The sequence below is a fragment of the Balaenoptera physalus genome (genome assembly GCF_965194825.1).
Source record: "Balaenoptera physalus genome assembly, chromosome: 11".
Classification (NCBI taxonomy): domain Eukaryota; kingdom Metazoa; phylum Chordata; class Mammalia; order Artiodactyla; family Balaenopteridae; genus Balaenoptera; species Balaenoptera physalus.
The window spans coordinates 47,068,709-47,093,200 of NC_138896.1; the positions used below are offsets into that span (position 1 = coordinate 47,068,709).

A 24,492-nucleotide genomic window follows, 5' to 3' on the forward strand; every position below is an offset into this window, starting at 1 on the left:
AGTGTTCCTCCCTCTGTTATATTTTGGAAGAGTTTGAGAAGGATAGGTGTTAACCCCTCTCTAAATGTTTGATAGAATTCACCTGTGAAGCCATCTGGTCCTGGGCTTTTTTTGTTGGAAAATTTTAAATCATAGTTTCAATTTCCATGCTTGTGATTGCTCTGTTTATATTTTCTATTTCTTTCTGGTTCTGTCTCAGAAGGTTGTGCTTTTCTCAGAATTTGTCCATTTCTTCCAGGTTGTGCATTTTATTGGCATATAGTTGCTTGTAGTAATCTCTCATGATCCTTTGTATTTCTGCAGTGTCAATTGTTACTTCTCCTTTTTCATTTCTATTTCTATTGATTTGAGTCTTCTTCCTTTTTTTCTTGATGAGTCTGGCTAATGGTTTATCAATTTTGTTTATCTTCTGAAAGAACCAGCTTTTAGTTGTATTGATCTTTGCTATTGTTTCCTTCCTTAACGTTTCATTTATTTCCGATCTGCTCTTTATGATTTCTTTCCTTCTGCTAACTTCTGGGTTTTATTGTTCTTCTTTCTCTAATTGCTTTAGGTGTAAGGTTAGGTTGTTTATTTGAGATGTTTCTTGTTTCTTGAGGGAGGACTGTATTGCTATAAACTTCCCTCTTAGAACTGCTTTTGCTGCATCCCATAGGTTTTGGGTTGTCCTGTTTTTATTGTCATTTGTTTCTAGGTAGTTTTTTATTTCCTCTTTGATTTCTTCAGTGATCTCTTGGTTATTTAGTAGTGTATTGTATAGCCTCCATGTGTTTGTATTTTTTACAGATCTTTTCCTGTAATTGATATCTGGTCTCATAGTGTTGTGGTCTCAAAAGATACTTCATAAAATTTCATTTTTCTTAAATTTACCAAGGCTAGATTTGTGACCCAAGATATGATCTATCCTGGAGAATTTCCCATGAGTACTTGAGAAGAAAAGTTATTCTGTTGTTTTGGGTGGAGTGTCCTATAAATATCAATTAAGTCCATCTTGTTTAATGTGTCATTTAAAGCTTGTGTTTCCTTATTTATTTTCATTTTGCATAATCTGTCCATTGGTGAAAGTGGGGTGTTAAAGTCCCCTACTATGATTGTGTTACTGTCGATTTCCCCTTTTATGGCTGTTAGCATTTGCCTTATGTATTGAGGTGCTCCTCTGTTGCATGCATAAATATTTACAATTGTTATATCTTCTTCTTGGATTGATCCCTTGATCATTATGTAGTGTCCTTCTTTGTCTCTTGTAATAATCTTTATTTTAAAGTCTATTTTGCCTGATATGAGACTTGCTACTCCAGCTTTGTTTTGATTTCCATTTGCATGGAATATCTTTTTCCACCCCCTTACTTTCAGTCTGTAGGTGTCTCTAGGTCTGAAGTGGATCTCTTGTAGACAACATATATGTGGGTCTTGTTTTTGTATCCATCCAGCCAGTCTATGTCTTTTGCTTGGAGCATTTAATCCATTTACACTTAACGTAGTTATCGATATGTATATTCCTATTACCATTTTCTTAATTGTTTTTGGTTTGTTATTGTAGATCTTTTCCTTCTCTTGTTTTTCCTGCCTAGGGAAGTTCTTTTAGCATTTGTTGTAAAGCTGGTTTGGTGTTGTTGAATTCTCTTAGCTTATGGTTGTCTCTAAAGGTTTTAATTTCTCTGTTGAACCTAAATGAGATCCTTACTGGGTAGAGTAATCTTGGTTGTAGCTTGTTCTCTTTCATCACCTTAAATATGTCCTGTCACTCCCTTTTGGCTTGCAGAGTTTCTGCTGAATGATCAGCTGTTAACCTTATGGGGATTCCCTTGTATGTTATTTGTTGTTTTTCCCTTGCTGCTTTTAATATTTTTTACTTGTATTTAATTTTTGGTAGTTTGATTAATATGTCTTGGCTTGTTTCTCCTTGGATTTATTCTCTATGGGACTCTCTGCACTTCCTGGACTTGACTATTTCCTTTCTCATATTAGGGAAATTTTCAACTATAATCTCTTCAAATGTTTTCTCAGTCCCTTTCTTTTTCTCTTCTTCTTCTGGGACCCCTATAATTCGAATGTTGGTGCGTTTAATGTTGTCCCAGAGGTCTCTGAGACTGTCCTCAATTCTTTTCATTCTTTTTCCTTTATTCTACTCTGCAGTAGTTATCTCCACTAGTTTATCTTCCAGTTTACTTATCCGTTCTTCTGCCTCAGTTATTCTGCTATCGATTCCTTCTAGAGAATTTTTAATTTCTTTTATTGTGTTGTTCATCATTGTTTGTTTGCTCTCTAGTTCTTCTAGGTCCTTATTAAGTGTTTCTTGTATTTTCTCCACTCTATTTCCAAGGTTTTGAATCGTCTTTACTATCATTACTCTGAATTCTTTTTCAGGTAGACTGCCTATTTCCTCTTCATTTATTTGGCCTCGTGGGTTTTTCCTTGCTCCTTCATCTGCTATATGTTTCTCTGTCTTCTCATCTTGCTCAACGTACTGTGTATGGGATCTCCTTTTTGCAAGCTGCAAGTTCGTAGTTCCCATTGTTTTTGGTGTCTGCCCCCAGTGGTAAGGTTGACTCAGTGGGTTGTGTAGGTTTCCTGGTTGAGGGGACTAGTGCCTGTGTTCTGGTGGATTAGGCTGGATCTTGTCTTTCTGGTGGACAGGACCACATCTGGTGATGTGTGTTGGGGTGTCTATGACCTTATTATGATTTTAGGCAGCCTCTCTGCTAATTGGTGAGGTTTTGTTCCTGTGTTGCTATTTGTTTGACATAGGATGTCCAGCACTGTAGCTTGCTGATAGTTGAGTGGAGCTGGGTCTTAGCATTGAGATGGAAATATCTGGTATAGCATTAGCCATTTGATATTACTTGGAACTGGGAAGTGTCTGGTGGTCCAATATCCTGAAGTCAGCTCTCCCACCTCAGGGGCACAGGCCTGACATGGCTGGAGGACCAAGACCCTGCCAGCCACAAGGCTCAGAAGAAAAGAGAGAAAAAAAGAAAAAGAATGAAAGAAAGAAAGAAAAAGAAAGAAAGAAAGATGGAAAGTAATAAAATAAAATAGTTATTAAAATAAAAAATAAAATAATTATTAAAAAAAATTAAGCAGTAATAAAAAAGAAAGGAGGAAGAGAGCAACTAAACCAAAAAACAAGTCCGTCAATGATAACAAGCACTAAAAACTATACGAAAAAAACAACAAAAAAAAGACGGACAGGCTGAACGCTAGGACAAATGATAAAAGCAAAGCTATACAAAATCACACAAAGAAGCATAGACATTCACTCTCACAAAAAAAGGGAAAAATATATATATCTTTTGGGAAGTCTGAAGTATTCTGCCAGTGTTCAGTAGGTGTTCTGTAGGAGTTGTTCAACATGTAGATGTATTTGTGATGTATTTGTGGTGAAGACGTTGATCTCCTGTCTTACTCCTTCACCATCTTGAATGTCTCCAGACCGACGTTCACACCTGGTGCCATTACTTCCCTCCCATGATTCATATTTTAGTAAATCTCTGGAACTAAATACTAACGTAATTCTGGTTTAGGTAACTATTTTCAAAAATTATTCCTAGCTGGGAAATCTATATTTATTGCTAGATTTAATATCAGGTTTTGTTTTGTTTTTGTTTACTGAATAAAAGAAACTTACTTGATAGAGTCATTCTAAGGTTTGTTTTCATACTTCTTTAATGAGTTTTGAGTACTTTGATTTAATTGCTTCAATGATTCCCATTTTTTAATTTAAAAGAGTGATGCCTGATATTATCAAGTAGTCCTTAACAGCCACTCATAATAATTAAATGTTGTATTTTCTTTCCAGTGTAGCAATTCAATTGTTTGCATATGATTAGCAACCAAGCCCAAACTTGTATACATAATGCCTACTCCTATTGATCTCTTACACATAGTTGTATGTACAACAAAAATGCAATTAGTTTTTAGAGAATAAATACATGTTGCATTGTTTAAAAGGTGATAACAGTAAATGGAATGTAATAGTTATGTTACTTCATTTCAGCAAGAATATAAGTTTCTGAAATCAAATTCACTTGCATAAAACTATTGAGAAAATATGTATTTTTAGAGCATAGGACAGAAGTTTGAAGGCAGAGACTCGTTTAGTCTTTTCTTCTTTTGTTTTCATTTTTTGTCTTCATTCAAGAAATGTATAATGAGCTCTTGCTACGTCCTAGATGCAATGTTATAATCAAAAGATTTAAAGGAGCTCTCAGCCTTCTGGGGAGTCTGACATATGTATCATCACGGTGCAGCATGGTAAGTGCTGTGCTGGGGAGCATGCATGTGTACCTGACCTCAACCAGAACAGTCAGAATTTACTTGCTAATAAAGAATGATGCATATGTTGAGCTTAAAAAATGAGTAAAAATATATCAAATTAAGAAGAGGAAGCAAAACATTCTAGGAGAAAGAGCCAGGTGTCAGAATGAACAGGAAATGAGTGAAAGGAAGCAGTTGATTACAAACAAATTGTATGACGATGAAGGTTGAGGATCTTTATTCTCTCCAACAAAGTTATTTTTATTTTGTAGAAATTTCATTTCTCTCTCAAGTTATGTATTCAATCTTCACTCACCTGTAGTAGCATTATACATCCATATTTTTGCCACAGTGTAGAAGACAGAGTATACTTCTCCATCTTTTGACTATGGCCCTGGCCATGTGACTTGCTTTGTCCAATGTGATATAGTGGAAATATAGTAAGAAAAGGCATGCAATGTGCTTACCTTCTCTTATGCTTCTGCCATTTCCATGAGAAGAATACGGCCTGAAGAGCCCTCCGGGCCAAGGAAGATGAGAGACATGTGGACACAAACCTCAGCTTGGGGTAAACCCAGCCATGCCCACCAAAGCAGCCCACAGGCAGACAGCTTATGGACACTGAGTGAAACACGTGCTTATTGTTGTATCTACTGAAATTCTGTGGTGTTTATAATGCAGCAATATCTACTAATACACAATTTTGAGTGCCAGTGCTGCCATGTTGGTGGTCAACATGAATTTTCTGAATGGAGGAAAGAACTTTATCTGAACTTTAAATAATATCTTTTTGAGAATTGGATTTATCTAAATTTTTATAAATTATATTAAACTCTCACATAATTCCCCTGGCACTAAAAAAACAAAGATTCTAGTGCAGAAAGCTTATACTGGGGCTCTTCAGAAATGGCCTTTCATAGTATATAACAGAATAAAACTAGCAACTAAAATCAGTTGATTGATCTGAAACTCATGAGGTGAAAAATTCTGGCATGGCCACCCAACCTGATGACAGGGGTACAAATCTGAATCCTGCCAAAACAGTGATTAATTGATGCTTTGTTTAGAAGCAAGACCACTTCCTGGAAAAAACAAGCAGAGGCAGCTTGTTGCCTATACAATACCCAACCCAACTGGCCCAAATATTATCAGACAAACAGCACAACCAATAGTAGCCAGAGACTTTGATTTCCTAATATGTGATAGAGACTCTGTATTTTCAACTCTAAAAAATTAAACAAAGAAAAACAAAACAAAAAACCAGGCAAACCAACCAACCAACCAACCAAAAAACACTTTCTAATTTCCATTCCTGGAGATACATCCTTCAATGTCCCCCTCTCAACATTGGTCCAAAATTCTTAAATTAGGCACACAGGAATTCTTAGTGCTCAGTATCATATATGTGTTCCCTGGATAAAATTAATTTTTTTCCCTGATGTGAAAAAGTTTCCATAGTGAGACACTAAGAGGATTTAAAGTCAGTTTATAACAGGTTCCATCACATTGATTAAATAAATTTCTCTATTTTATAGATTAAAATGGGCTGAGGCTACATCATGCATTTAAAAACACCTCTAACATGTTGCCTCTTATTATAAGATGTACAGGGAGTAAGTGTACTGAAATGTAACCCAGGAGAGGAAATAAAGTTCTACAATTTGGTGAGTTTCTTCTCAATAGAATTTTATAATTGGGTTTTGTCTATGAACACTAAGCAATCAGCTTTAGAGCCAGACAGACGTGGATTTAATTCCTAGCTTGGACACATTCTAGTTGTGCAGCTTTGGACTTTGTTGCCTCAGTTTTATGATGAGTAAAATGGGGATGTAACTACATCTTGGGGTTACAGCCAAAATAAATTATGATAGTTAATGTAAAATATGATAGTTAAACAATGGGCCTGGAACATCATATCTATTGAATGTTAGTTTTTATTAGTATTAATATAAATTTTATGTCTAATTCACTTGTCATTTGCACTGCCATTGTGTGGTTTAAAAAATAAAGAATTTTACAAACTTTTTGGTAAAATGTTGTTGTCAATTACTCTTTAATTTATTTCCCAATTTAATCCATTCAAGATAAGTATTGTTTGGAGACTTCCCTGGTGGTCCAGTGGTTAAGACTCTGCGCTCCCAATGCTGGGGGCCTGGGTTCGATTCCTGGTCAGGGAACTAGAGCCCACATGCATGCTGCAACTAAGAGTCTGCATGCCACAACTAAAGATCCCATGTGCTGCAACTAAGACCTGAACTGGCACAGATAAATATGTAATAAATAAATAAACATACAAATAAATAAATAAATAAATGTTAAAAAAAAAAGTATTGTTTGCCACTATCTTCTATAGATTACCCTGTTTTTTTCTTCTTGTGATGCTAGTTAAAATTGTCTCATCTAAAATTCAGCACTTTTAACTCAGGTGTTCCCATACTGTCTTCATCCTTATATTATTGCTACATTTATTTTATTTTATTTTATAAATTTATATTTTATTTATTTTTTTTGGCTGCATTGGGTCTTCGCTGCTGTGCAGGGGCTATTCTTTGTTGCAGTGCGTGGGCTTCTCATTGAGGTGGCTTCTCTTGTTGCAGAGAACGGGCTCTAGGCAGGTGGGCTTCAGTAGTTGTGGCACACTGGCTCAGTAGTTGTGGCTCATGGGCTCTAGAGTGCAGGCTCAGTAACTGTGGTGCATGGGCTTAGCTGCTCTGCGGTATGTGGGATCTTCCTGGACCAAGGATTGAACCCGTGTCCCTGCATTGACAGGTGAATTCTTAACCACTGGGCCACCAGGGAAGTCCCTATTGCTACATATTTATTAAGACAAATTTCTAGCTTTTACTATTATATTATGCCACACCATAGTCTAATTCTTATGGTCCCCATGGAGGAGAGTTCTGAGTTGGGGGATTTTAGATATTAGTGAGATATTAGTGGGTGGGGTGCTAGGAAGTGAACTCAAGAAAGATTATATAAATATTTTTCGTGTCACTAAAATAAAATATTCTCAATTAACACAACATTGTAAATCAACTATACTTCAATAAAAAATAAATTAAAAAGAATTCTCATATTACATTTACATATTTAAATTAGTGTTGTTAAACAGAGGAATTTGTTCTACTCTTGTTGATGGATGGGTAGATATTTTTAGATGCTGAAGTTGTGCTTGAGAATATGTCTACAAATATCCCAACTGCCAAGTAAACTAAGCACCCCCTTTCTCCTTCTTAAAGCGGTTAGAACCTGGAGCACATGTGGGCAATGAGCTTAACAGGGGGAATGAAAACATCAATGTGGAAATGAATCTGATACTAATAGGAGTTAGTCAGGAAATGAGTGGTAGATTGTTGGTGAGCAGAGCACTGGGAAGTGCAGTTACAAAAATAAGTGGAACCAAACTGCTAAAGGTCTGAAATCAAGGCAGAAAGTTTGGGCTTCCAGTGAATAGCCAATCTTTCTGACATCTTGTCCTTTAAACTGATTGAACAAAGAGATCAAAAATATAATCTAATGCCTCTTGACATGAGGGGGTGGAGTGTTTCATTTAGGACTGACAGTGGAGTGAAGGAACACACAGAAAAGCAATTTGTTGCAGGTAGGGCTGTGTCTCGGCAAAGAGGAGTCGCCTGTGCTGTGTCTGACTTTAGAAAACTGTCCTTTAGAGATATGACACCTCCAACCATAGAATCTGGCTTTTCATGTTTTATTTTTAGCTGCCCATTTTATTTTATAATATTCTCTTCTGTAAGTCATATTCTCTCTGTTTGGAGAGACATATTTGAATTCACTGTCAGATTACCAAGCTGTGTGGTCTGGGGTAAATTATCACCACCTCTCTAAATTTCTTCAGCTGTAATTTGAGGGAAGAAATAACTTGTTTCATCAAGTTATGATAGGACGTTACACATGAGATGAAGGATGAGAAACCACCTCGCATTGTCCCAGGCACAATAGGCAGTACCAACTTGACCCAGCTGCCTTAGTGCCAGGCCCTGTGCCCATGAAGTTAAAGAAATCCTCAAAAATCTGACTTTTGGAGCCGGTGTTAGTATATTCAATATGTTAATAGTTGTTCATTGTCTCAAAGACATACACTGGCAAATGACTTGTATTAAACAATATGGCAGTTGATATAAAATTTAAATACAATCTTTCTTTTTACAGCTGTGTGTTATTATATTTCATTCCCTTAATATAAGAAAGCTGAAATCTCAGAAAGATACCAAACATATGTTGTGATGCTCTTTCCCAAATTGAATAGGGTATTTCCTTTGAGGTTTCTATCACCAGAAAGCATAGACATCTTAGGTAATTTCTTTTCCTCTGCACATGTATCTCTCTGGATACTTTCATTGTGTGTCACTTTATAATTCCATTCTGTTCTTTCCCAATTGAGTAAGTAATAGAATAAACTTTAAAAAATATTTTCCCATGGTTTCTCAGCATTCTCTGCTTCAGTGTTTATTTGCAAAAGAAGCAAAACAACTTCATTACTCTCTTTCTGTGTTGTCAACAGCTTCTAACCCATCTTTGTCAGTGGGTTAACAGTGTAGCATGGCAAAATACACTCTTCCTCCCTTTATTCAGGTCCTCTTCTAAAAATAAAGCTAGAAATTTGTATTTTATCAAACCCAGTATAGTTTTTAAATCATAAATATTTTAGGTTGACCTCCATTTAACATCAACCTAAAATGAAATATATCAAACTATAAAAATGGTTACATATAGCATGCTCTTTATAGGAGCATTTATCTTCGTTATAAATAAAAACCACCAAAGACACTGAATAAAGGAGAGTTTCAGCAATATGACCCTTTCACTTTCAGAGGAGAATGAAACATATATACTTTGAATTAAAAAGAAATTAGATTCCTTCTAAATTCTCTTTAGTTCAGTCAAATTTTAAAACCAATGAGTTCACCATTTTAAATTCTCTGTACTCTGGTTGACAACTGAGAAATAACTTTTGTAATTTAAAAAAGTTAAATTACAAACTTTAAAAAAATTAAATTACTCTTTTTATTAATTATATTTAATGTAGTGTTTTGAAAATTAAATTTAATGTAGGTTTTAAGTTTTTGAAATTTTTTAAGCAAACCAAGGCACACCTGGACTATGATGTAGAAGTATGAACAAAAAGATAGTCTCTATCCACCCAGTTGTGCATAGAAATTCTAATCTGCACTTATCTTGGAAGGATAATCATAAAATGGTGTAAGGTTTCCACCTAAATCTAAAAAGTAGTGAGTGAGGTCCCCCCACCAAAATATAATTTATCACCATTTGGCAAAATAGAACCATGTTAACAACCAAAATTCAAACAGTTAATCTGCCTTTAAAGTCATAGTTTTCTACTGCATCATGCTAATCTTCCAAACTTTTTGTAATCTGCATGTGCGATGATAGTTCCATTTAAATATGTATTTATTTCATAGAATTTCCATCAGCAGGTTGAAAGAATCTGTGCTAGGTGATCTTTATTTGACACTTATAGTGTTAGTCTTCAGACAAATAGTTCCAAATACCTTAATGTAATGATCTGAAAAATTGTTTTTTAGGTATTCAGGGACACTTTTATATATACCACTTAGTTGGAATATACAAAATCTTACAGATTAAAATGAACCATTAGAATTTTATAAGCTGGTATCACCAGCATGTTATTATTATAATAGAAACATAAACAAATACTGTTGTGTCAGTGGCACAAAAGTCAAATAGGTTTTTATAGGAATTGCTAAGCAGACATGTACTTGTTTTCTAAAATATGTAATAGTCAAAATGTCAGTTAAATTCAAACCTAACCAGCCTGATTAATTCCAAAGCAGGCCAGCCACTGTGATTGACAACATCTTTCTCTAATCTGCATCCTTATTGCATCATACAGACATTTCATCTTTTCACTGGCCACACATTTTAAAGCTTAAAAGCAGTTTCTCTGGAAAGCCTTCCCTAAAAGACAACAGAAGTAGTTATTCTCTGACAGCATATGAAACTGGTCCACTGTAAAAATACACTTAGGAAAAATATTCTGAAAGCAAAGCTGCTGCAAATTTCATTTCTTGCACCTTTCAACCCCATTTGTCTGAATCTCACCACCAAATTATCTTTAATATTAACAATAAATAACATATGATCCAAAACAATAATCTTTGCTCCTCAATTATCAAAGAAAATTTTAAAACTACTCAAGCGTTTCTCCATGGCACTTCCCAAGGTGTCACTTGGTAAGTATTTGTGTTATATCTGTCAACATATTTAGATTTTATACTTATTGTGGAGGTGCTCTGCCAAATTATTGCTTTTCCATAAATTTCCGTGATTCCTTATTTCCATATCAAATAAGTTAAAACCAGGAGTGTCATAAGATAGTCCTAAAAGTTATGATTTTGTATTCTGTGAGTAATGACTTTTCCTTCAGAAATCGTCCTCTCCAGAGTACTGGTTTACTGGTATCAAGAACAGTTTGAGGCCTTATTCTCTGTTGTTTCCACACTTGTTTACAAACTTTTTCTAAGGGAACAATACAAATGCCTTCAGAAAAGCAAGTATAAATTTATTGAGTTTCTCTCACCTATAATAACTTCAGAATGTTTAAGCAAACCATGTATAATTGAATTTTCCAATTAAAAATAATATAACATGCATTTTAAATAGCTCATCTTTTTTTTAGATGAAGTTCAACATTAGGACTTTTTAAAAATTTATGTGCATGTTATTTTTTTTCAACTTATTTTCTGAATAAGTAAACAAGTACAAGTGAACTGAAATCTTCTCCAGTAAATCAGGTTTGCCATTTAGAGCCAGCCCAAGGCTTCAGACCTTTAAAAGAGTTTGGCCAGGTTTAAAAGACAGCATGATCTGTGTGAAGACAAAGTTAATTAAAGCTGAAATGACAATCCTTTGCACACATTCTGCTTCCTTTAGGCTGCTTGTGTTCATTTAATTTTTGTTGATTAGCCAAATCCTAACATTATGATGCCCATTAATTTGTTGTCTGCCTGTTTATCATAACTTGAGGCTGAAGTGTACTACCAGGGGAAATGAAAGAGCTCTTATACTTTCCAAAATAGTTTGGTGTTTTAGAAATGCCAAAGTTACTACCTTGGATCAAGTGGCTTAGTGACTTCATCTGTACTTAGAAGGAGAGCTGGCTAACTTTTGGGGTACCTGTAAATACTAGCAGACTAAACAAAATTCTTATCTATCTCTAAAAAAAAAAAAAAAAAACCTGAAAAAAGAGAATTAGGACAGTAAGTCCATTTTAATAATATTTTTATAATATTTTAAATTATGAGCTGAAAGAAGGTAAGAATTATTATTAAAACTGCTTTTTTTGTGATGTATCTAGAAAAGTACTATATGAGAGGAATGGGCATAGCATTTTAACTTTTGTGTTTTTAAGAAGCACATAACGGATGGAGTTACACACAAAATATGGATACAGCAGTGTGGGAATATGAGTCGTTTGGGGTAGCAATGTTAGCTGTGCTGGTTATATCATCATCATAGTTATAAACATTGCTGACCTGAATATACAGCAGATATTTAGTTAAGAAAGTTGTGTTTTCCATTTGAACAAGAAATAGTGACTATTCTCTTATGCTTTTTCCTTTGAATTCTTTGAAAGCATTTGAATCCTTTGCTCAAACTATTTATATGCAAAATTATTGTTTTCATTAATATTTTAGAAAGTTGCTGAGGGTACTCTATTACCCACAAACTGAGTCTTCATCTTAGCCACACAACAATCATTTATTTACAGCCACTATTATTATATCCATTTTATAGATGGATGTAAACCATCCACCACAGGCTGATTAAGTAATTTTCTTAAAGTCAAACACAGGACTACATTTTATGTTGGACTCTAAGTAGTATTAGAAAGGATATTAACCCTTGTGGGCCATATCTGCCATAGTTATAAAATGAGGCTAAGGGGTGGGGGAAGCTAAATTTCCATCTTTCTAATTTATGGAAACATGTACAACATTCAACAAATCCCAATTTGGAGCTTTGTTTAGCTGTTCAAAAGTCAGCAAATATTAATTAAATGCTTAATATATACAAAACACTGTGTTAACAATGAGGGGCAGAGATTAAGATGAAAACCCACAAAGAATCTACCTGTCAAAACTCATGACCTTGTGAAAGAGAGAGATACAAGATTCTACTTACAAGCAGAATGTAGTTCAGATAGGACATGCTCATGGCCAGCTGGAGTGCACATGAACTGCATTTACTTTTTCATCTAAAACGACAAAAAGCACACAAAATATATGAAACAACAGTTTCATGACACTGGACATTAGGGAGTGAAGGACAGTGATCTTTGAGAAATAGGGAAAAAAATAAGCTGAGTCCTGACTTGCCCTGGTTCACAGCCTCAAGAGTGTTTCCAGGCTGTGACACGGTGAGAAGGGACTCAGGGGAACTCAGAAAACTCCCTGAACTGAGAAGACAGAGGTGAAAGTCTGGAGGGACCAAGGTAGCCAGAGATTGTAGTAGTACTGGACAGGAGAGAGATGCACAGAGAATTCTAGAATCTGCAGGATATTTATTAGCATGTATGTGTGAAAAAATACCTGAGTTTGGGAAGAAGATCACCACCTAAAAGCATCAGTGATCGGGAATTCCCTGGCAGTCCAGTGGTTCGTACTCCATGCTTTCACTGCTGAGGTCCTGGGTTTGTGTTCAGCCTCTGGTCAGGGAACTAAGATCCCGCATGGCGTGCAATGTGGACAAAAAGAAAAAAAAAAGCATCAGTGGTAATAGTGCCAACATTGAAACAGGACAAGAATAGTGCCTGTTCCCAATTTGCATACTGGAAAACATCATTTATTATTCATGGGACATTGAGTAGAGTACATGCAAAGATCTTACTTAGTAATGTGGAATAATGAGCCTTACGCTGAGCACTTCTCTGGCCCCACCTAACAAATACTAGAAGCAAGAGGAAAGAAAAAGAAATGGTTTTAATATAGTTAAAATCCCAGAACAAAGCTCTAGAATATTTATATAAAAACAAAAATACATAATATCTAAAAATGTGAAATTCACAATGCATGGCATCCAATCAAAATACCAAGTATGCAAAGAAGTAGGAAAACATGACACATAATAAAAGAGAATAACTAATCAAAACTTACCCATAATTGACACATTAGAATTGTAAATAAGGACACTAAAACAATTGTTATAACTAAACTATAGTTGTTTAAAACGTAAGGTGGAGACATGAAAGATACAAGAAAAGACATAAATCAAACTTCTAGATATGATAATTACAAAATGTAAGATGAAAAATAAACTGTATGGGATTATTAACAACAGGTGAGACATTGAAGAAAAGAGTCTTCCAATGATCAGTTACAAAGATTTGTAAAAACCATGAGCAATGTCCTGTGGAAGGTAGTTTGTTGATTTGGTGTTTTCAGACAATAGGACTTCATTCTCTCAGAGTTCTAGAGGCCAGAAGTCTGCAGGGTTTCATTTCCTCTAGAAACTCTGGGAAGGAATCTTTCCTTGCTTCTTCCAGCTTCTGGTGGCCACCAGCATTCCTCAGTCTGTGACTGCATCACTCCAGTCTCTGCATCCTTGCTCACATCATATTCTGCTTTGTGTGTGTGTGTTTGTGATTTCCCTCTGTCTCTATCAAGCACTTGTGATGGTATTTAGGGTCCACTCAGGTAATGAAGGACAATCTCCTGATCTCAAAGATACTTAATTACTTCTGCAAAGTCCTCTTTCCAAATGAAGGAACATGTACAGATTCCTGGGATTAGGACATGGACATCTCTCTGGGCATTAGCAGCCTACCACACCATTTTACAACATGTTAAGTGTAGGGCTAGATCACAGACTGGAAGCCTTTTCTGCATGTCTGTTCTATCACCATCCTCCCTCCTGTCTCCATACTTTCTTCTCTTTCCATATAAGCCTGGGGAAGAAAATAAAGGTCCCAACACTACACACATATAAGCAAAAAATCCACAGTTTGTTTAGCATGACCATTATTGACTGTGGGGCTGACCATGAGTTACAATTTTTTCTCTGCATAAAGATGTTTATATCCATTTTACTGGACAGTTTTACCTGTCCAAAATATCACCCTCTTCTTTCTGAGAAGTGCTCATGTAGTTTGCGGGGTGTCAAATCATTCAAGTCATGACCCCTTACCCCCTCCCCCTGAAATAATGAAAGGTACAAAGTGGACCATGTGATGTATGCTGGTCACAGTTCTTCTTTGGGAGTTTGAAAGCTGAAGCTGAGAGAGAAGCTTTCTTCTCTCTTTGGTTAGCCAATTAGCTAAGTAATGTGACCATAGAGCAGCTGGTGGGTATGTTCTCTGCTGAGTGGAGATGCCTGAAAGACAAAGAGAGATGAGAAATTGAAAGAGTAGAAGACAAAGGAAGAGACAGAGAGAGACAGGGGGACAGAGTGAAGAAGAAGGACATGAATGGTGTGTTTATTGCATCTTTAAGGCTGCTTCCTAACAATAAATGGAATAATCTATGTAAAGTGTTTGCACAGGTCCCAGAATATGTCACTCAAAATTAGTTTACTATACTATGACATAATGTAAAATTATATATTTGTATATTTTGGGTTGTATATGGTTATAATAGCAAAACCATTGTAATTAATATCATTGTTTACCTTGTTCTTGATACAGACATATTATTACACAATTTATATGCAATGCTACTCAAGATAAAATCAGAAACATAAGAATTTGACCTTGGAAAGAATTATAACATTTGGCAAATTGGACTATCCCTGTGATGATTTATTGCCTCTTGGTTTCTATTTTTTCCTCTTTTGATCATAAATGAGAAGAAGAGACGCAGTTACCTTTTGGTGAACAAGGAAATATGAGAGAGGGAAATACCGAAACATTAACAGCTTAGAAAGGAGCGATAGAGCTAGAATCACAAGAGGGATTTGTCTGGGGATACTTGATTGCTTTCCAAAGAGGTGAGGTAGAGATGGTGAGCAGAATACCACTGGTGGATTAGCAAGGTGAGTGGCATAACTGACAGTGAAGAGCAGCATAAGTTCAGAAAGACAAAGCCCACAGTGTACTGCATGCTAGAAGAGTCTTAACCAAGGAAGGTTATTGGAAATCCAAGCAGAAAGAGCATGAACATGTAGACTGTGGCTTGTTCCCCTTGTGCTTCTCTGTATTGACTGATTGTGTATAAGCCTCACCACCATCATTCTGCTCCTTTCTTTTCTGTTAGCATTTGTCACTGGAACAAAAGTAAGTCTTTATTCATTGACCTCAGATTTAAGGATACCACAGACTTTGAAACACTGACCTTTCATCTCTTGTGAGGCTTTTTTAAGTCCCTCTTTTCTTCTTCCTATATTTAAGTTAGTCCTTGTGACAATAACGTTGTATGTTGTTGTTGTTCTTTAAAAAAAAAAAGGATAAAATCACACATAAAATGTTTCTGGTGTCTTCTACCCTTTTCCACACAGCAATCTTGTATATTCTTAAAATAACTCTTCATGATCAATTTTTGTGAGTGTTGAAAGCCTCCTTAAGCATAAAGCCCAGAGGTCACTTGTTAGTTTATAAAAAAACAATAAGGAATAGAGCAGAACTGACAACATAAGATTCTACTTTAAAATAGCAGTTTTTAAATCATCAAAGATTCCGGCATATGGGTCCTTTGTTGATTCTTTAAAATGATAGTAAGAAGGATAAGTGCGGAGTCAAGAAGTATTTTTTATTTTACCTAATTTCATTGTTCATTACTGTTGTTTGGAGGTTTGCATATTGGAATTTTCTCAGAACTGTTAAAGCTTATTGTGACATTAATGGTTTCTTCATTGTATTTTCAAATACTCTCAAGGAAGTAGTCTACAGAAAATGCCTTCCAGGCTCCCAGTCCATCCCATTTATTGGAAAACAACATCACTCAAAATCACAAAAGAGAAAATCAAAGGTAATTTCCACAAGGGGACAAAGATAAAGGGGGAGTGGATGGCAGATTCAAAATACATATTCCTTTTGCTCTCAAAATGACATCATTTATGAAATCTAAGTCCTTTGTTTTTTTTCTCCATCTATGGTTAAGTTATGAACTTAATACCGATCAGGGTTCTTGGCCTTCCCCAATCAACAGAAATTGACTAGAGGCCAGACAAGAAATTCAGACAAGTCTTTATTGGGGCCCCTGCTGCATCAGGGGGAGTGACAACAAACAATAAGTTCCCCTGCTTTCTTGCTCCCTGAGGGGGCGAGCTTGTCCCTTATATGGGGTGAAGGTAGGGGTGTGTTCAGGGGTCGGCCCGGAGGGGTAGCTTAGGTGGTTTTCCCACCCCTTAGGTAGTGTTGTGTGCAGAGGGCATGTGCTGTACCCTGCTTTTGCTCTCAATCCCCTGCTTTTGCTCCAGGCTCTTCAAAAATGGCAGTTGGGTTTTTTGGTCTCTTTGTATCTTTTGTCTAGAATTTGTTCCAACTGCACATGGACACAGTTATTTTTAGTCCCATACAGTTTCTTTGTATTTTGTTGCTCGAGGAGAGGTGTGTCCAGGTGCAAGCACTGCAGCAAAGGGTCCCAGGTCCCAGACTGTCTCATTCCCCCGTGAGAGGCTCTACACCCATATTCTTAAGGAGGAAGGGGCTGAAGGTCTCTTCTTCTGACACTTCTTCCTGCTGGACAAGGGCCATAGACCCTAGCCTGCCCCAGAGGTGTAGAAGTACCTTGCTGACTGTCCCAAGGACCTGTAGGTACCTGGGCCACTCTCTGCTGGAATGGGCTGAATTCCTTGAGTCATCACGAGCCTTACTTCAAACTGTTGGAGCCTAGAACACACAAACTCAATAAAAAGGTTAAAAACAATGGCTAGAAAGGAGAAGAACAGCAACAGCCATTAAAGGGACTTCCCTGGCAGTCCTGTGGTTAGGATTCCGTGCTTCCACTGCAGGGAGCCCGGGTTCTATACTTGATTGGGGAACTAAGATCCCACAAGCTGTGCCGCACAGCCAAAAAAAAAAAAAAAAACGACTAACAACAATAGCCATTAAAGGGCCTAGAAAGGGAAGGAACCAGGTTAACTTTGCGAGGGCTTCCTTAACTGTTGACAAGACAGGGGAGGCGATGTTACTCCTGCCAAGAAGCCATTCTGCTTGGGTATATATTTTTGTTCATCTCAGGGTTAAAGTTTAATATGTTTCTCTATTTTCAGAATGAAAGGTCTGGACCTATTGGTCCCAGGTCTCCTTCTTGGACCAAAAAGTCTTATCACAAGTTTACAACAGTAGGGAAGACAATGCAGTATTAGAAAAAATATGGCATAAATCAGTATGACTGAAAAGAAAAGGGTAAAAAGAAAATGAAAACCTCCTGTCAGAAAGTTTTTAAACCTTGTGGGTTCCAAGAGAACAAACTAGAGAACGATTTTCAATTTCCCTACCCATATTGATTAGCGAGGATTGGTGATTAATTGTCTGCTGAAGTCAAGTGGCTTGTTGTTGAATTTTGTCAATGTTGGTTTCTACATGGTATGTGCATCAGGGCTACTTTCTTTGCCTCTCCATCTGCCCTGTTGTTCTCTTGGGTAATTTGAGAATTTTCCTTTTGGTGCCCATGGCAGTGAATGACCGCTACTAGTTCTGGTTTTTGAGCCGCTTCTATGAGATGTAAAATCTCAGCCCCATATTTTAAAGGGGAATTTTTGCATTTTAAGGTCCTCTTTCTTTCCAGACAGCTCCATGGGCATGTAAAACAAGGAAGGCATATTTTGAGTCTATATATATATTTATAATTTTCCTTTCCCTAATGTTAAGGCTCAAGTTAGGGCTGTTAGCTCAACCCTCTAGGCTGAAGTGTTGGGTGGCAAAGATTTTGCTTCCATAACACTATGAACACTCACAATAGCACACCCTGCCCTCCTGACTCCATCTTTAACAAAACTACTGCCATCTCTTCCTCAGTGTTTTCTATGGCCTGGTCTGTTTGATCAGGCCTGCAGGCATAAACCAGGTCAAGGGTTTCAAGACAGGAATGTGTTAGTTCTGGGCTTTCTGTGGGCATTACTATAGCTGGGTTGAGGGTGTGGCAAGTTTTGAGGGTTACCTCTGGACAGTCAAGGAGTAAAGCCTAGTACTTAGTAAGGCAGCCTCCAGTTAACCAGTGGTGGCCTTTAATCTCCAAATCCCTTGTACTTGATGAGGGGTCTGGACTTCAGCAGCTATTTAAAGGTAAGCTTGTTAGCTTCTTCCACTAATAAAGCAGTGGCAGCTACTGCCCAGAGGCAACCAGGTCAACCTCAGGCCACGGAATCTAGTTGTTTGGGAAAATAGACTATAGGCTGAGGAACTTCTCCTAGCTTTTGTACAAGGACCCCCAGAACTGTTCCCTGTTCTTCAGCTATGTACAACACAAATGGCTTTTTTTAAAATTGGGGAGACCCAGAGCAGGAGCTCTGGTGAGGGCCTGTTTGATATTATTAAAAGCCTTTTCTTGTTTTCCAGTCCAAAGTAATTGTTCTGTATTTGGGCCTTTAGTGGCTTTGTATAGAAGCTTAGCCATTAGTCTGAATCCTGGAATCCAAATTCTGCAAAATCCTGCCATGCCTAAGAAAGTACAAAGTTTTCTTTTGTCTTTGGGGGGTTAAGCCTAATATAGCTTGTTTTCTATCTGGCGATAACTGTCTACTTCCAGGGTTTATAATATATCCCAGATATAAAACTTGTTTTGAGATTTGTGCTTTTTTTTTTTTTTTTTTCTGGGAGACCCTGTAGCCCTGGGCCCCAAGGAAATTAAGGACTTCAATGGTATTCTGATCTGAGGCCTCCATGGTGGGACTACATATTAATATGTCTACATATTGTAGAATGACCCTTCTTTTAAGTGTATTTCCCTTAGCTCTTTTCCTAGGGCCTGGACGAACAAGTGTGGGCTGTCTTAAAACACCTGGGGGCAATACCATCCAGGTATATTGTTGCATTTGGCCATAGCAGGGGTTAGTCCACTCGAAGGCAAACAGATACTGTGATGAGTGATGAACTGGGATGCAAAAGAAGGCATCCTGAGGTGAAGCACAGTAAAAGATTTGGCATCCCCAGGAATCTGGACTAATATATTATAAGGACTCACCACAAGGGTATGTATAGGGACCACTGCATCATTTACTGATTTAAGGTCTTGTACCATTCGATATTTCCCATTTGGCTTAATAACCGGCAGAATAGGGGTTATTGCATGGAGACTGACAGGGCACTAAGAGGCCATGTTTTACGAATTTATCTATGAGAGGTTGCAAACTTTTTTCCTTCCAACCTTATGGGGTACTGTCTCTTGTTAGGATAAGTGACTTCTGGCTTAAGGCTAATTTTTACAGGTTAGGCATTTATAGCCTTCCCAGGGATTCCTTTGTCCCAAACTGCCGGGTTTACTGTGTGTAGAATATGGTTGGGAATAGACCCTTGTTCTTCCATCTGATTTGTCTTGGTCAGAGTCAAGAAAAGGGACTTCTTGGGGCCTCCTAATTGTAATGTGGTTCCAAGGGAGCCCAGAAGGTCTCTCCCCAGTAGTGGGATAGGACACTTAGGCACAACCAAAAAGCCATGTGGGATCAAACGCTGTTCAAATTGGCAAGTGAGAGGCCCAGTGAGGAAATGGCTGCGAGGTTTTCTGTTGACACCAGTCACAGTACAGCTTTTGGAGAAAAGAGGCCCAGCATGACAGACCAGGAAAGAGTAAATGGCTCCCATATCAATTAAAAAAATGGTTTTCTTACCTGCCACGTCAAGGACCATGCAGGGCTCCTTGACGGAGATAGACATCTCATGGGGGGAGCCACCAGAATCCCCTAGCCACCTCAGTCATCCAACATGGCCATCTCGGAATCGGGAGCCCCCCTTCCCCTTCAGGACGGAGGGCATTCCCACTTCCAATGAGCAGTTTGTTTGCAGACTGGGCATGGGCCAGAGGGCTCTTTTTGGCACTTTTGGGCCCAGTGGCCAGTTGACTTACATTTTTTTTTTTTTTTTAATGAGCAATAAAACCTTTTTATTTATTGAATTACTGCTATCTGGGTTTTTTTTTTAACATCTTTATTGAAGTATAATTGCTTTACAATGGTGTGTTAGTTACTGCTTTATAACAAAGTGAATCAGTTATACATATACATATGTTCCCATATCTCTTCCCTCTTACATCTCCCTCTCTCCCACCCTCCCTATCCCACCCCTCTAGGTGGTCACAAAGCACCGAGCTGATCTACCCGTGCTATGCGGCTGCTTCCCACTAGCTTTCTATTTTACATTTGGTAGTGTATATATGTCCATGACACTCTCTCACCCTGTCACATCTCACCCCTCCCCCTCCCCATATCCTCAAGTCCATTCTTTAGTAGGTCTGTGTCTTTATTCCCACCTTGCCACTAGGTTCTTCATGATCTTTTTTTTTTTTCCTTAGATTCCATATATATGTGTTAGCATACTGTATTTGTTTTTCTCTTTCTGACTTACCTCACTCTGTATGACAGACTCTAACTCCATCCACCTCACTACAAATACCTCCATTTCATTTCTTTTTATGGCTGAGTAATATCCCATTGTATATATGTGCCACATCTTCTTAATCCATTCATCCGATGATGGACACTTAGGTTGCTTCCATGTCCTGGCTATTGTAAATAGAGCTGCAATGAACATTTTGGTACATGACTCTTTCTGAATTATGGTTTTCTCAGGGTATACGGCCAGTAGTGGAATTGCTGGGTCGTATGGTAGTTCTATTTTTACTTTTTTAAGGAACCTCCATACTGTTCTCCATAGTGGCTGTATCAATTTACATTCCCACCAACAGTGCAAGAGGGCTCCCTTTTCTCCATACCCTCTCCAGCATTTATTGTTTCTAGATTTTTTGATGATGGCCATTCTGACCGGTGTGAGATGATACCTCATTGTAGTTTTGATTTGCATTTCTCTAATGATTAATGATGTTGAGCATTCTTTCATGTGTCTGTTGGCCATCTGTATATCTTCTTTGGAGAAATGTCTATTTAGGTCTTCTGCCCATTTTTGGATTGGGTTGTTTGTTTTTCTGTTATTGAGCTGCATGAGCTGCTTGTAAATCTTGGAGATTAATCCTTTGTCAGTTGCTTCATTTACAAATATTTTCTCCCATTCTGAGGGTTGTCTTTTGGTCTTGTTTATGGTTTCCTTTGCTGTGCAAAAGGTTTTAAGTTTCATTAGGTCCCATTTGTTTATTTGTGTTTTTATTTCCATTTCTCTAGGGGCTGGGTCAAAAAGGATCTTGCTGTGATTTATGTCATAGAGTGTTCTGCCTATGTTTTCCTCTAAGAGTTTGATAGTGTCTGGCTTTACACTTAGGTCTTTAATCCATTTTGAGTTTATTTTTGTGTATGGTGTCAGGGAGTGTTCTAATTTCATACTTTTTACATGTACCTGTCCAATTTTCCCAGCACCACTTATTGAAGAGACTGTCTTTTCTCCACTATATATGCTTGCCTCCTTTATCAAAGATAAGGTGACTATATGTGCATGGGTTTATCTCTGGGCTTTCTATCCTGTTCCATTGATCTATATTTCTGTTTTTTTGCCAGTACCAAACTGTCTTGATTACTGTAGCTTTGTAATACAGTCTGAAGTCAGGGAGCCTGATTCCTCCAGCTCCATTTTTCGTTCTCAGGATTGCTGTGGCTATTCAGGGTCTTTTGTGTCTCCATACAAATTGTGAAATTTTTTGTTCTAGTTCTGTGAAAAATGCCAGTGGTAGTTTGATAGGGATTGCATTGAATCTGTAGATTGCTTTGGGTAGTAGAGTCATTTTCACAATGTTGATTCTTCCAATCCAGGAACATGGTGTATCTCTCCATCTATTTGTATCATCTTTAATTTCTTTCATCAGTGTCTTATAATTTTCTGCATACAGGTCTTTTGTCTCCTTAGGTGGGTTTATTCCTAAATATTTTATTCTTTTTGTTGCAATGGTAAACGGGGGTGTTTTCTTAATTTCACTTTCAGATTTTTCGTCATTAGTGTATAGGAATGCAAGAGATTTCTGTGCATTAATTTTGTATCCTGCTACTTTACCAAATTCATTGATTAGCTCTAGGAGTATTCTGGTGGCAGTTTTAGGATTCTCTATGTATAGTATCATGTCATCTGCAAACAGTGACAGCTTTACTTCTTCTTTTCCGATTTGGATTCCTTTTATTTCTTTATCTTCTCTGATTACTGTGGCTAACACTTCCAAAACTATGTTGAATAATAGTGGTGAGAGTGGGCAACCTTGTCTTGTTCCTGATCTTAGTGGAAATGGTTTCAGTTTTTCACAATTGAGGACAATGTTGGCTGTGGGTTTGTCATATATGGCCTTTATTCTGTTGAGGAAAGTTCCCGCTATGCCTACTTTCTGCAGGGCCTTTATCATAAATAGTGTTGAATTTTGTCGAAAGCTTTCTCTGCATCTATTGAGATGATCATATGGTTTTTCTCCTTCAATTTGTTAATATGATGTATCACATTGATTGATTTTCGTATATTGAAGAACCCTTGTATTCCTGGAATAAAGCCCACTTGATCATGGTGTATAATCCTTTTAATGTGCTGTTGGATTCTGTTTGCTAGTATTTTGTTGAGGATTTTTGCATCTATGTTCATCAGTGATATTGGCCTGTAGTTTTCTTTCTTTGGGACATATTTGTTTGGTTTTGGTATCAGGGTGATGGTGGCCTCATAGAATGAGTTGGGGAGTGTTCCTCCCTCTGCAATATTTTGGAAGAGTTTGAGAAGGATAGGTGTTAGCTCATCTCTAAATGTTTGATAGAATTCGCCTGTGAAGCCATCTGATCCTGGGTTTTTGTTTGTTGGAAGATTTTTAATCACAGTTTCAATTTCAGTGCTTGTGATTGGTCTGTTCATATTTTCTATTTCTTCCTGGTTCAGTTTCGGTAGGTTGTGCATTTATAAGAATCTGTCCATTTCTTCCAGGTTGTCCTTTTAATTGGCATAGAGTTGCTTGTAGTAATCTCTCATGATCTTTTGTATTTCTGCAGTGTCAGTGGTTATTTCTCTTCTTTCATTTCTAATTCTATTGATTTGAGTCTTCTCCCTTTTTCTCTTGATGAGTCTGGCTAATGGTTTATCAATTTTGTTTATCTTCTCGAAGAACCAGCTTTTAGTTTCATTGATTTTTGCTATTGTTTCCTTCATTTCTTTTTCATTTATTTCTGATATGATCTTTATGATTTCTTTCCTTCTGCTAGCTTTGGGGTTTTTTTGCTCTTCTTTCTCTAATTGCTTTAGGTGCAAGGTTAGGTTGTTTATTTGAGATGTTTCCTGTTTCTTGAGGTAGGCTTGTACTGCTATAAACTTCCCTCTTAGAACTGCTTTTGCTGCATCCCATAGCTTTTGGGTGGTCGTGTCTCCATTGTCATTTGTTTCTAGGTATTTTTTGATTTCCCCTTTGATTTCTTCAGTGATCACTTCGTTATTAAGTAATGTATTGTGTAGCCTCCATGTGTTTGTATTTTTTACAGATCTTTTCCTGTAATTGATATCTAGTCTCATAGCGTTGTGGTCGGAAAAGATACTTGATACGATTTCAATTTTCTTAAATTTACCAAGGCTTGATTTGTGACCCAAGATATGATCTATCCTGGAGAATGTTCCATGAGCACTTGAGAAAAATGTGTATTCTGTTGTTTTTGGGTGGAATGTCCTATAAATATCAATTAAGTCCATCTTGTTTAATGTATCATTTAAAGCTTGTGTTTCCTTATTTATTTTCATTTTGGATGATCTGTCCATTGGTGAAAATGGTGTGTTAAAGTCCCCCACTATGATTGTGTTACTGTCAATTTCCCCTTTTATGGCTGTTAGTATTTGCTTTATGTATTGAGGTGCTCCTATGTTGGGTGCATAAATATTTACAATTGTTATACTTTCCTCTTGGATTGATCCCTTGATCATTATATAGTGTCCTTCTTTGTCTCTTGTAATAGTCTTTATTTTAAAGTCTATTTTGTCTGATATGAGAATTGCTACTCCAGCTTTCTTTTGATTTCCATTTGCATGGAATATCTTTTTCCATCCCCTTATTTTCAGTCTGTATGTGTCTCTAGGTCTGAAGTGGGTCTCTTGTAGACAGCATATATATGGGTCTTGTTTTTCTATCCATTCAGCCAGTCTGTGTCTTTTGGTGGGAACATTTAATCCATTTACATTTAAAGTAATTATCG

The 24,492-nt window shown here is 37.1% G+C and overlaps 1 protein-coding gene and 2 long non-coding RNA genes across 3 annotated transcripts in view; 1 reads left to right on the forward strand and 2 right to left on the reverse strand.

Annotated features, from left to right (window-relative positions):
- Positions 1–24,492, forward strand: part of KHDRBS2 (KH RNA binding domain containing, signal transduction associated 2) — a 754,183-nt gene that overhangs the window by 620,897 nt on the left and 108,794 nt on the right. The gene's annotated exons all lie outside the window — the stretch shown is intronic.
- LOC309638422 overlaps positions 1–24,492 on the reverse strand; it is a 313,379-nt gene that overhangs the window by 25,937 nt on the left and 262,950 nt on the right. The gene's annotated exons all lie outside the window — the stretch shown is intronic.
- The window catches only part of LOC309638418, an 88,423-nt gene continuing 67,519 nt past the window's right edge, over positions 3,589–24,492 (reverse strand). The window contains exon 2 of the long non-coding RNA XR_014251108.1: positions 3,589–20,333. This is a non-coding gene — a long non-coding RNA (uncharacterized lncRNA). The remainder of the gene's footprint in view (positions 20,334–24,492) is intronic.